At 32.7% G+C, this 14671-nt stretch overlaps 1 pseudogene; it reads right to left on the reverse strand.

Moving 5' to 3' along the window:
* LOC105749282 overlaps window positions 1-14671 on the reverse strand; it is a 140833-nt pseudogene that overhangs the window by 123883 nt on the left and 2279 nt on the right.

Raw genomic sequence — 14671 nt, forward strand, 5'->3', positions numbered from 1 at the left:
ATTCCAAACTCATTTAGTTATATTACAGGAATTATAACTCTTTAATGATCTTCAGGCAATCAGTAATCATTTTTGAATATCCTGAAATAGATAATAGGCATCTGAAAGATCATTTCAAAAAACAGAACTCATTATCATTTTATTTAAATCTTTTTCTTTTTCTAGCTTTTATATTAAGGTAGAAAATGTATTTTCTTTTCAAATGTTTCATACAAATGTTAAAATTAACTTTTTCAATATGTTATGATAGATTTGACCATATAACTAATAACCCAACATAAATTAGCATCTCTTGAGATATAAAACAACAAGACATATATTAAAAAATGGTTTTATTAATTTCAACGGAGATGGCTTTGGTTGACTTTGAATAGAAAAGGTGTATTCTTACTGGTGGTTGCATGCTATAGATATTCCTATTCATCATGTTAGGAAAGACTAAAAGTAACAAACTGACTTAATGCCTTTCAAGTAAGGTATTATTTGATGAGAAAAATTATATCATCATAGTATATACTTCATAGATGTAGCAAAACACTTCACAAAGGCTGTCAAAATCAAAGACAAGATAGAATGATACTGCTCATATAGTTCATAAAGTAGTATTGATCAATGGAATTAGAATTGGTTTCTTGTCCAACCCTATGTGGTTATGTATATGCATATGTATATGTCAACTTTACCCAATTTGTGAAAGCATTGAAGATTGAACATAGCTAAGGCTCTGAATGACAGAAACATGATCCAAAAAGGGTTGAATAAGCTGGAATGATAACTTAAATCCAACTAACTGAAAGTTAAATGGATTAATATGACTTCTAATTCATCAGCTTATTTGTCAATATGTCCACAATTCCAAATTAAAAAAAACATCAAATTTAAAATGTGTGAAGGTTCTGTATCATAAAATCCTTTTAGGGATCAAATAATAGACATGGAGTCACATAACAGAAAGTATCATTCTTTCTAAAAGATACTTCAACCCTATCTATACAATCAGATTAGGTTTAGGCCTATATTAATTCAACCTCAGCAAGACCTAAAATGACAAAATTCTGTCTTTAATATTTATAAATGGCTTTTGCACTACACACTGTCAAAAACTTTCTTTTTCCTCACTGATCAATGCAAAGTGTATTTGAAAAGAGCATTATCTGCATCTTCAAAAGATACCCTGGACAATCAATGGTCTTATGTAACATAGTAGCATATGCTGATCAAGCACCTGCAACATGAAGGAGAGCTAGTAAATATTGATTGCAGTTCAGAAGAGTAAATTACCTTGTAGTCCTTGCCTCTAACTTTATTCAGTCTTTATGAACACTATAGATAAAGCGGACTTGATATACATGACAGTGCTATCTTAATGAATAATGAATTTTTCCTTTCCTTCCTTCTTTTCTTTCTTGCCTCCCTTCTTCCTTCCATGACACTGACTACCTGTATGGCCTTGGACACAACATTTAAATTCCCTAGGACTCAGTTTCCACATCCATAATATGAATATGAATGTTATTTTAATGCCTCTTAGGTCCATTCCAACTCTAGTTCTATGATTCTTTCCTTTTCTTCCCTTCATAATCTCTCCCAAATTTTCAATTATAATGATTCCTAGGCTGGAAGTACATATATCTCCAAACTATTTTGTGTATTAGTGAAGATGTGTACATATATGTGTATGAAGAAAGGGTTTCACGTTTCCCACCTTAAAAGATTTTTCTAGTGTGATTATTTCCTGAAAATTACCAATAGCATAACAGAAGCTTAATGATTTAAGTGTTTTTGAAAAACAAAATCACCTCAAAGCCATTTTATTTTTCCTATTTTTTTAAAAAAATCTTTTCTTTTTTCCCCATACCCAGACTATTGCTCTAAGAAAAGTGTCACACTGTTTCTGGCCAGCTTTCTAAGATCATCTGACAAGAATCACTTTTCTGATGTGCTCTTTAAAAATCTTGCATTACTACATATAACCTGTAAATAAAAGGCTATAAAATAAAATAAAATAAAAATCTTGCATTACTTCCTTTCTCAAAAACTCACAACATATGACTTCCAAATGTTTCCATTTTCCATATCTGGACATGAACTTGATGTGACCAAAGTTATTTAGGAACTGAGATAAGTTTTAGTTCATTTTCTACAAAGGCTGACATGGGTTAGGGGAAAGTGTGTCCCAAAAAGTGTTGGGGAAGTGTGTATTGCTATATCTTTGAAGTAAATATCCCTTTCTAGAAGTTAATTGATGTAAAGTGAGTAAATCAAACTATGCACTAATTACAGGAAGTAAACAGTTAGGGGGAAAGAGCTGGTGGGGGCCCAAGGCAATTACTTAGATATTAGATATATTCTCAAGCCCCTCAGGTTTTTTTTTTTTTTATGAGACAATTAGGGTTAAATGACTTGCCCAGAGTCATACAGTTAGGAAGTGTTATTGTGTCTAAGGCCAGATTTGAACTTAGGTCCTCCTGAGGATTTGTGCTCTATCTACTGTGCCACCTATCTGCCCCTGGTATACAAAAGCCTTAAAGAAAAATTGTAACTGATCTTGCTTTCTGATACTTGGACAGAGCATAGTTTACTACAGTAATCTAATGAAAACTATAGGCCCTCTAACTGTAGTTTGGAGTCAATTGTAATAATGTTGCTGCTGCTGATAATTGCAATATTTTATTAGTTACATTCATAAATCAACATTACTTTATCAATACATATGTTAATATATTAATAAATTATTAATGAATATCCATTAATGATGTGATATCAATAACTATATAATAATTATATAATTGTTATTAGTACAAGTCTTTATCCTCATGCCTTTTTTATTGTAAAAATCTGCTGCTGGGTTTTTATGACTCAAGTCTCTCCTCACTCGAATCCATCATCCATTCATCCATTACAGTAATTTCCCAAAAGTGCAGGTCAAACCAACAACTCCCCTCCTGCCACCTTTAATAAACTTCAAAATACTCTGTGTATCATTCAAAGCCCTTTATAACCTAGTCCCCCCTTCTATTTTTTCCAGTCTTCTTATGTCTTGCTCTCTAACATGTACTCTTTGATCCAGTGACACAGGCTTCCTCACTGTTCCACAAACAAGACCGTTCATCTCCCAGATCAGGTCATTTTCTCTGGCAACAGCTTATGCGTAGAACATACTCTTTACATTCCTACTACATACTCTCTGAATTAAGCACCAATTAAAATCTCACCTGTAAGGACCCTTTCTTCATCCATTGTAATCCCAGTGATTTGTCTCCATTAATTATTTGCTAGTTATCCTATATATAGTTTGTTTTGTACATATATTTGCTGGCTGCATGTTGTCTCCTTCATTAGATTGTAAGCTTCTTGAAGGCAAGAAGCATCTTTAGACTCTTTTTGTCTCTCCAGAGTTTAACATGGTGAATTGTACATAGTAGGCACTCAATAATGCTTATTGATTGAAAGATATTTTAGATCTATTCAGCAGCCATTCAGACCTTTTAAACCTACTCCTTCCTTTTAAAATCTTAGCACTTCTCTACTTTAAAAAATAGAATTACCTTGAAAATATTGTCTATGGGATTCTTGGTCTTATCTCTTCAAGACACTTTATTATAATAAACAATCAATTGTTAAAATGCAGGGCTACAACTATTATAGTACCATTTGTGCCACACATATAAGTTGTGCTTAATAAGTGTTTGCTGATTGAATTTCAAGAGAATTACTGTGACAAAAGGATTCATCACAGAATTGTTAGTACTTTTAAAATGTGACCTGATTTATAATTTATAATTTTTTTCACATATCTTTGCAGGAACAAATCTATTCAAACATGAGGCAAATTACAAGTGTACTGTACTTTGTGAGGCAACTTAGCTATTAAGTATGTGAAAGGTTCCAATATGATGTTTCATTTATGCACTTAGTAGCATGAGTTTAAGTTATCTAAAAATGCATAGTCTTATAACTTAATGAATAAATTGAAAATTAAAATAAGAATTCTTTTTGATCCCATGTATAATTACATGGAAAATATCAGAAAGAACTGAGAGCAAAAAGGAATGAAAAACTTACTACAACATATTCAGGATCTTCATTTATGTTCTTAGCTCATATTTACTTGTAATTTTAGAGCTATACCTTACAATGTTGTGATGAAAGGGTACATATTCCCTTGAGAAAATTCCTGGAATGTGAAAAAAATGAAGTGATTTTTTAAAAATATACAAAATGACATAATTCATTCTTAAAGGTGGTAACCAGTATGAAGTTAAATCTATAGCTATAGCTTTATGAAAGAGTTGCCGATGGAAATAGACAATGTTCTGTGAAAGTCACTTCTAGAGATAAACAATTTGGGACAATATTTCCAACTTGCAGATTATAGTTTCTTGGTCCAGTTTTAGCAGCATATAGGTCTAGATTTATCTTCTATTATGTTATATTATTATATTCTATTTAAAAACACGATCTCTGATGAGCATGAACTTTTTTTTGTTGTAACATTCAGAATGCTCTAGATGAAGAGAAAATGATTGAATTTGTCCAAATTTGTATTTTCCTCTTTTTCTTTATGTTCGTCTCCATGCAGAGTAAAACCAGGCAGTACCAGAGATACATATGTATAGCTATTGTTCTGCAGTGTCTTTTTGTTATTGTTGTTTGTTTGCTTTATTTTTTTGTAGGATTTCAGGTTAGTCCTGCTGGAGAAAAGACATAGTTACTATGATCATTTTATTTATGTTTAAATGCACAGGTCTTTTTTCATGCTTATCAAGCATGTTTCTGAAAACCATAAAGACCATTTTAGAGGCAGTTATGGATCTGCCATATAGGCATTGTTCTATTTTTGCCACGTGCTTAAATTATACTTCTGGTGATATTCCCTTTTCTTTGGTTCACAGACCAGACTTAATAGCATTTATAAAAGGTGTTGATAACTATAATGAGATTCCTACTTCCTATTATTTTCATGGAAAATTTATTAATTACAACTTAATGGAAAATCACAACCTCGTTATGATCCATTCAACATCATATATGGTATTTTTAAAAACTGCTTTGTACTGGGTTAAAGTAAATGATCATCTAGTCATGGTGGGCATCTTAATTTAAGGTAACTTGTTTACTTTGGGGAGATGAGGGAAGAGTTTCTCATATCAGTACAGGAAGAAGGATAAGAAATCCTCAGAAATAGTATTGGTAATGTATTCATATAATGTTCAATAATTTACTGAATGCCTTCGACAATCCTTTAACTGTGCTAGATGATGTGAAATATTATGATTTTTACATAAAAGGAACTTTTGTTGGGAAAACAATATTTAAGTATATGTAAAAGAAAGCAAAGACAACATTAAGAGAAGAAGAGATGAAAGTCTGCATGCAGAAGGTTGTGTTTTGGCTTCATTTTGGAAAATTGTAAAAAAAAAATATGTAAAAGACAGAAACCAAGAGGAAATAACCTAGGCATTAGGAATAGTGAATTGAACATCTAGGAAAGAAAAATAAAGTGTTATATGTGAGGAAGAACAATCTGGCTAGAAAACACAATATAGGAAGGAGAAGTATATATAAGAAGGTTGCAAAAGGAGGATCTGATCAGCTTTTACAAATTTGTAAAATGTGCATGCATAGCCATAGGGGGAGAAAGTACCGTGAGATCCTCAATACTCTTCTCAGGCAACCCAATTTTGAGAAGTGGTAAATTTCACAGACATTTCTAATTTCTTCCCATTTCATTTCTTTTACCCTTCCTTTTTCCCTGTTTTAGATGATCAAAATAGAAAGACATCATTACTAGGCTCTGTTTGTCTTATTTAACTCATACTGTGATTTGACAATTGAAGACAATATTCTGAAGGATTATTTGTCTCTTGTTTCCCTATTAAAATATAAGCACTTTGTTATCAATTTTCCCTCTCAACTTTCCCTAGGTTTGATTATACTCAGTCATGTATGCTGGGTTATTCTTATAAATATTTTTACATTATTAGAAAAAAAACTTATGGAATAATATATGTCAAGATTTTTTTCCTCTTTCTTTGGAATTGTTACAATTTTTCAAGATCCTGACTGGGATACTAGTTTGCTTGAATTCTTATATTTAGCTAGTTGGATAGTTAGACATCAGAAAAACTCTCGGTTTGAATATATGGATCTTTGTCAGCAAGGTTATATCTCTGATTTTTAGATGTTCAGATTTGCCATAGCTCTTCTTCCAAGGAGCAAGTGTCTCTTGATTTTAGGAATGTAGCCATCATCCGCAATGAACTTTGAGCCCAAGAATATAAGATCTAACTCTGCTTCCATTTCTTCTGTCTCCATTTGTCAGGAAGTGATGATGCCAGTTGTCAAGATCTTAGCCAGCTTTCCTCCTCTCTTTCTTTTTATCTTTATGAAACTTCTTAATCTTTTTTTATTTTTGCCATCAAAGTGGTATCATCTAGATATCTGAAGTTGTTAATATGTATTCCAGCGATACTAATTTCCATTTTTCCTAGCATTTCATATGATGTACTGTATATGTTAAATAAATAAGGTGATAACATACAACCTTGTTGTACTCCTTTCCCAATTTTAAATCAACAAATTGTTCCATGTTTGTTTCTAAATATTGCCTGTTTGTTTGAAGACTATGTAGTGCTTCTTTTTGAGGACTGTACACAATCAAAGGCTTTATTGTAGTCTATGAAGTGGAAGTCAATTTTTTTTTCTGGAAGTCCCAGTGAATTTTGGAAATTTGGACTCTAGTTCCTCTGTTTCTTCAAAAACCAGACTTCTTTGGGTAAATTTTGGTTCATATATTACTTAGTCTGGCTTCATTGTGAAATGAGTCATGTGTTATATGAATGAGTGCAATCGTTTGGTAATTTATTCGTTCTTTGACTTTTCACTTCTTTAGGATTAAGATGTAAACTGAATCATTCCATTCCAATGACCATTGAATACAGCCTTTTACCAGTGTCTCCCCAGTCTTCAAATTTTAGAATTTTAAATAGCTCAGCTAGAATTATGTCACCTCCTTAGCCTTAATATTAGCAATGCTTCCTAGGGAACTCTTGATTTGTTCTCTAGGATATCTGGCTCTAAATACTTGTTATTGTTAATGTTAAAATCTTTCTTGTATATTCTTCTGCATATTCTTGTCACCTCTTCTTAATCTCTTCTACTTTTGTTTCAAATATATCTGGTGTATTTTAATTTATAACTCATTTTAAAACATTTTTTGATTGCTAATGAGCTTTTTAGAGTCCAATTATTTACAAATTATCTCTTCTTAACCTCCTTTAAAAGTGAGCTGTGTATGTTTGAAAGTGGAGACACATATTTATATGGCGGACAGGTAGCACAGTAAATAGACTGCTGGGCTTGGAGTCATGGACACTTATTTTCCTGAGTTTCAATCTGACTTCAGATATTAATTAGCTGTGTAATCCAGGGCAAGTGAAATAATCTCAGTTCTCAATCTCAATTTCCTGATCTGAAAAATGAAGTGAAGAAGCAAATTACAAACTACTCTAATATCTTTGCAAAGAAAACCCCAAATGGGGTCATGAAGAGTCAGGCACAACTGACATTACTGAATAACAACATGCTAATATTTTAGGTATGTATGTACATATATATTACTGAATAAAACATTATTTTATATATGTGTATATTATTAAATAACAATATACTCTTATTTTATGTATGTATATATACATATATGAAACTTGAAATGCTATAGTATATTCAGTTTGATTGGTTGGTGGATTCTATCCTTCATTCTCAAAAAGGACCAAAATGAAAACATTATGTTAGAGTCAATTTAGTGTGTCTGACTGTGACTGATAAGACCAATATGAATTTAGAATATTCTGGTGAAGATCAGACATAAATAGTCCCTATGAACTTTCTGTGGGTGGATTCTCTAACTTTGCATATCTCATTTTATTTATTTATTTTCTGAGCTTATTGTATTCTGCTTTGTATCTACTTTTTCTGATGAAAACGTGCTATGCTGGGAGATCCCATGCCAATTTTTCCATTGTCATACAACCAATTCTAAAATTCTTAAGAGAGACCTTTTGCATATGTCCTCATATCATTTTTTCTACCCACCTTGTGAGTACTTTTCCTATGTAAGTTCTCCATAAAATAGTCTTTTTGATACACATACATTTGGCATCCAAACAATAAGGCAAGTCTAATGGAGTTGCATTCTCTGCAGTAGAGTTCAAATTCTTCTCAGTTTAGTTCAAGAAAGGACCTCAGTGTTTAGTATCTTATCCTGCCAGGTTATTTTCATAATCTTCCTAAAATAATTTAAATGGAAGCAACTCAGCTTCCTGACATGGTACTGCTACAGGTTTCACAGGGATACAACAATGAGGTCAGCCCAACTGCTCTGTAGACATTGGTTTGGCAGTCAATTTACTACCTCTCCTCTCCCACACTTTCTTTCAGAATCTTCCAAATAATGATGTTAGCTCTGGCAATGTGTGAGTATACCTCATAAGCTGACAATTACTGATGGGGTAGCAGAGCTCACAAGAGAAACTATATTTAGATGTAAGCCATTTGCATAAAGAACAGGATTACACACATGAGAAATGATAGGACTGCCAATATAGAGGGAGAAGAGAAAAGAGCAAAGGACAGAACTTTGGTTTATGCTCAATTCAGGAGATGTTGTCTTTCTCTAGGAATAAACAATAACAACTGTTAATTGCTTATTATTATTCTCAAAATTACCTTGTGTTAGTGTACTATTTATACAACAGTGCAGCAGAAATGAATTAAAATTAAATAATTTGTGTCTGTTTTTTCCAAACAAAAATGGTAAAATTTTAGACATAAATAAAAATGAAAAACAAGTCAAATTAAAACAAGTCTTCTAATTTGTAATATATGCATGGAAAAGTGGAAGATACAGATTTAAATACATGGTTTAAATATTTCACATGTATTCCATGAGTCTCCTAAATCAATTAATAAATATAGTTTTAAGTTGCCATATTGAAGTATTTTTGAAGTTCTGGTGGTTATCCCCCAGCTGCTAATGTCTTTTTTCAATTTTCTATCTTTTTTAATCTTTTATACAAAATATGTATCTAATATTGAAAACTTCTTCACTTTTGTCTTTATATCCCCAAAATTGGACAGAATGCATAATGCATAGTAGGTGTTTATTAAATGCTTGTAGAATAATAGATTGAATGTCGTTGGCATTAAACTGGAAAAAGTTAATGTTTGGTTTGGGTTAGGGTTAGGGTTATGATTTTTTTTCTTCAAATGTCAAGTTTAATCTGCATATAATCAGAGAATCCTAACAAAGTAGACCTTGGAGGCTTAGATTTACTTTCCAGTAACAGATGAGAATTTTTGAAAGAGATCATTACTTGCTGAAGCCAAGAAAATGATCAATTCATTGTACATGAAGCAATAAAAATAACTCCTCAAACCAATTAATTTTGTTGATCCCATCATTCCATTCGAACCACTCTCTCCAATTCTCTATTGCTTCCTATATTTAATTGTTAAATCTTATATAATTTTCTTAATCCTCATTCTTCTGACTTATTTTGATAGTTTCTGGAATCTGACTACACCCTGCTCCTGAAAACTTTCATCTTTATTGCTTCCTATGACATTCTTTTATTTTGATTTTTTTCTTATCTACTTATTACTCCTTTACATTAAATTTTTGCTGGATTATTCTCCATTTATTAATTTGTAAATCTAGGTGCTTCCTCTTTATTTTCAATCTATAGTCTTTTATTTTCTTATCTCTTCTTCTATATTCCCCAGCAAGTGGAAAATCACACTGCCCTAGGTTTGCACTCTACCTGTGCTCGGCCTTTCCCTTGGTGCCAATTGAAACAGACCTTTTCTGAAGTTCTTCCAAAATATCTTCTACTGGAAACTTGTTACACTCCACATATTTGTGGGTTCTATCACTCCAAAAACAGTTCAGAATCTTAATTTGGTATTGATCTGAGAGAGATTGTGAAGAGCTCAAATAAAGATTTCTCCACCATCTTGACTCTGACTCTTCTTGAATATACGAAAGAAAGAAAAGAAAGTAAGAGAGAAAAAAAGAAAGAAAGAAAGAAATGGTAAAAGGAAAGAAAGAAGGAAAGAAAGGAAGGAAGGGAGAGAAAGGAAAAAGGAAGGAAGGAAGGAAAGAATAAATGAACAAATGAATGAATGAAGTAAAAATACTGCAGATACAGCAGCCAGTGGACCATTTGAGGTGCTTTCTCCATACTTTGGGAGATGGTTCTAACTCTTGTCCTTACTAGTACTACTACTGGGATTCAATGTCAATGGATCTCTGGTTAGAAATGACCAGAGATCCAACTATCTTATCAATCTCATTCTCTTTTCCAGTAATTTCTGATCAGCTTGTTTGGATAATGAATTTTCCTGCTGCTCACAATTTCACAACATCTATAGATATTATGTGCACCTAAAGGAGACCATTCTTGGCTTGATTTGTTGAAGGAACAAACTTTGTTGGAAGGATCTGGTAGGGCAGTACTTTAAGTGACCTTTAGGTGGCAGATAATATAGATCTGATCTCTGGTTTCTCTTGAAAACTTAAAAAACATCAATCATAAACTGAAGGGTGTCTGGGTTGAACCCTGGTAAGATGAAGACTGACCCCACATTTTTCGACTGACCATCAACTAAACATCTATGGAAATCAATAATAGTATAACAAGGAGTTGAATCTTGGTTTGGTTTTAATATAACAACAGAGCTGTCAATAAAGTTTCAAAGCCACAAAACTTCCAATATTCACAACAGCTTGCATGGGAATAACATCCCCAAGTTGATGGGTAAAAAAAGTCCTCTTAGTACTCCAGTCATCAGTCAGGTTGAAAAGTTATCCTCAGCCTCTTTTTCTGAAGACAGTGTAAAACTGAACAGAGTACAGGTCATTTGGATAAATTTGCTGCTTACATTACTCCTCCTTGGATAGGAGCACTCAATTAAAATCACAGCTGGACTATTTCACAGGGATAACAGAGTTGCCCTCAGTTATAATAGAGTTATAATAGAGATTTATGCTACAATCCAGCAAGTCTATGGTCACCTAAAGCATGATGACACACTTATGGAGCACTTTCTCAAAGACAATTGTATCATTTGATTCATGGAAGGCAATATATTGACAGGTTATAACATATTGCTTTGTTCATTGTTTTTATCCTAGAGTTGATAGAAAAAGAATAGAGATTCTTACAGGTGGTGGTGAAGGTTTTTGGAGTTGATATATTTTTGTATCTGTGTTTTGAGAATTACATATTTTTTATGGTATCATACTTATAAATAAGAATGAACAATTTCTTTGTATACTGTTCAAAAGCTGTTATGTATGATATATATATATATATAACTTATATGAATATATATGAATAAATTGAATTAATAAGCCAGTATTTGGCCATGGCCAAATATGGTCTAAATGGATTCAGTTTTCTCCTTAAGATCAGGAAGTCAGCAATTTTGTGCCCTTGTGAATATAACAAAAAGAGATCATAATGGGAAAAAAAATACTGTATACCAAAGTTACAGATTTGAGTTTAATTTTAGCTTATGCCATTATTACTGCAAAAATTTATATGTCACTTAATTTAACTTCAATTTCCTCATATAAACAATAAAAGAGCTAGATTTGATAAACTTTATTATGCTTTATAACTCAAAATTCCATGGTTCTAAGCTTTCTGCCAGGATCTAGAACTTTGAAATATTACATATCATCTCAACTTGTAAAATTTTATAAGATTGTTTTCCAAAATTTTCATTGTAAGTTATTTGTTCAGAAAGTGTCTTCAATCAATCAAATATTTAATATGTGCAGATAATGTTCTAGGCACTGTGCTAGGTAGTGGGGATATAAGCCTAAGAGTGAAACATATATTTTCCTCAAGGAGCTAGTGTTGTATTTCCAGCAGATTTAACATAGTGCCCCAAATTGCATAGGGTCTCAAGAAAGGTATGCTTATGCATGAAAAATATAATTATGGTGGTGACATGATAGATGGATTGAAGACTGGTAAAATGGCAAAGGAAAGAAGAGGACTATTGAAAGAAGAGAACTATTGCAATAATCCAGGTGGGTTGGTAAGAGAAATAAAGAGCAAGTGAAAGACACCAGAAATATGGCAGAGATAGAGTCTTGAAGGAATAGCTGACATGTTTGGATGACAGAGATTGAATAATAAAAAATATTAAGCAACTGAAATAATGGATCAAATATAATCTGATGGAATTCAATAAATTTTAAAGAACTATGGTTAGATGGGGGAGCAGTAAATCACAGAAATTGAGTGCAAAAACAAGTTAGGTGATTTAATGAACAGAAAACTGGGTATGAATCAAAAATGTCACAAAGCAAGAAAACAAACAAACCAAACACCTGAAACTATAGAATGAAGTTAGGCTGCGTTAAAAGAGAGTTATGATATCCAGAATGAGAGGCTGTGATAGGCTACTGCAGCTTGCCCTGGTCAAATCACATCAGGAGTATTTTTTCCCCTAATCTGAATGAGTCACTTCAACTGGCAAAGTAGGGCAGATTCAAGAATAGTAAAGGTATTAAAAAAACATACCATTCAAAGTTCTGTTGAAGGAATTAGCTTGATTAAAAAAAAATAGTAGATTTTATCAAATCAAATCAATGGTTCAACAAGGATTTTTGAGTGCATATTGTACGCCAAGTATTGTGCTAAGTGCTGGAAATATGAGTACAAAAAAAAAAGATAGTTTTTGTGCCCCAGGAGTATATCATCTAATAGTATCCAAGAATAACTAAAAGAAAAGTGAAAGTGGTAAAAGGAAGGGAAAGAAGTCTGAAGACTCAGGGGCAATAAAGAAGAAAACATAAATATCTTGCTTCCTATCTTAAAATAGAGGTTCTTGGTAGGAGTGATCAATCAGAGAACAGGATAGAAGGTATAGAGGATCATGCTGTTTGGGAAAGCTGATGTGGTATCATGGAGAAAGAAATCTAGAGAGCTAGAACTGGAATGTGAAGAGGCTTGGGCATTCTTGTTAAAATGGAGGTCCTATGAGGAAGTGACCACTGAAAAAGGGACAACAATAGTAGTATAACCTTTTAGAGAAGGCTGCTGTACCATAGTGCAGAAAGAAGCTTGGGGTATCAGGAATGAAGCCTGGAGATAAGTGGAGAAGTGATTTAGTGTTATGGGATTACTTATAATGATTGTGTTAAGAAAAAATTTTATAAATTTAATTAAATTTTATTTTTTTATATTTATTTTTCACTTTTTCCTTTCTTCTCAAGTGGTCTTCTCATTATGTTGTTGTTTGTCCTTGGTTCTTTAAGAGAACCATTACATCAGGTAGGTGATGCCTTGAAATGCAAGTGAATTGGATTTGAGTGAGAGAGGGCTGTGCAAGGTTATCTGCTTCACTTTCTCCTCCAGAGCCATCTGGGTTCAGTTACTTGATATAGGTCAGGAAATGGCCCTTAGCATCTTCATGGTAGAAAAGGGAGAGAAAGAAAGAAAAACTAAAGCATTGTGACAAATATGCACTATCAAAGAAAATAGTCATCTTTTATAATAGATTTAGATCATTGGCTCTCTGAAAAGTGTCAATCTTCATCATGGATCCTCTGGAATTATAACTGATCATTGCATTGAGCAGAGTTGTTTAAACTTTTCCATTTTTTTTATTTTATAGTGTTTTTAGAGCATGTTGCTTTTCTGCTTATATGACTTCACTGAGAATCAATTCAAACAAGTCTTCACAAGTTTCTCTGAAACAATCCCTTTTTTTTTCTTATATCACTAAAATTTTATAAAAAGTCATATGACAATTTTAGTTGCTTTCCAATTAATGTGTATTTTTAAATATCTATTCTTTGTCCCTACCCTCAAAAAAAGATATAATATAGACACTTTTAACATAATATAGTACCTTATTTTTTTATTGATTTTCTTTGGAATATAGACCTGACAGAGGTTGTTCTAGAAGAACGAATATGCTCAATATGCTTCTCTCCCTTTTTTTTACCATGGAGAGGCTGAGGGCCATCTCTAGTCCTGATCTATATCTGTTAACTGGATCCAGAAGACTCTGGAGGAGAAAGTGAAGCAGATGACTTCTCTCACTCTCTCACTCAAATCCAATTCACTTGCATGCCATGGCTCCACTTCCTGATGTAATGGTTCTCTTGGAAAACCAAGGACAAATTTTAAGATACAATTCTAAAATACTTTCCAAAATAGCTGGATAGTCATATGTCCATGAATAAAATATTATTGTTCCTGTTTTCCTGCAGACTCTCTAATATTAATTATTTTCATTTTTAACATGGTTGACTTTGGTCATATTCAATCAGGGACAAGTTTTAAATCTGCCCCTTAAAATTTTGGCATACCTTGAGGAGTTTGTGGGTATCTCTTAACTTTAATAATGCTTGGGCTTTAACACCTAATTCCATAGGTGAAAGAGGAGACTCTTTGCCTCAGTTGCTACCTATCCTTAATCACTGAATGGGTGCAGTCTTAGTAAACCTGAGACCTTTTGAAGGCCAAGATCTCCCATTTCATCCAGGACCATCTTTAGTTGTCTTGATTTATATCTTGCCACTGGACCCTGAGATCTCTGGAGGGGAAAGTGAAGCAATGACCTTACACAGCCCTCTCTGACTCAA

The sequence above is a fragment of the Sarcophilus harrisii genome, chromosome 1, assembly GCF_902635505.1.
Source record: "Sarcophilus harrisii chromosome 1, mSarHar1.11, whole genome shotgun sequence".
Classification (NCBI taxonomy): Eukaryota; Metazoa; Chordata; class Mammalia; order Dasyuromorphia; family Dasyuridae; genus Sarcophilus; species Sarcophilus harrisii.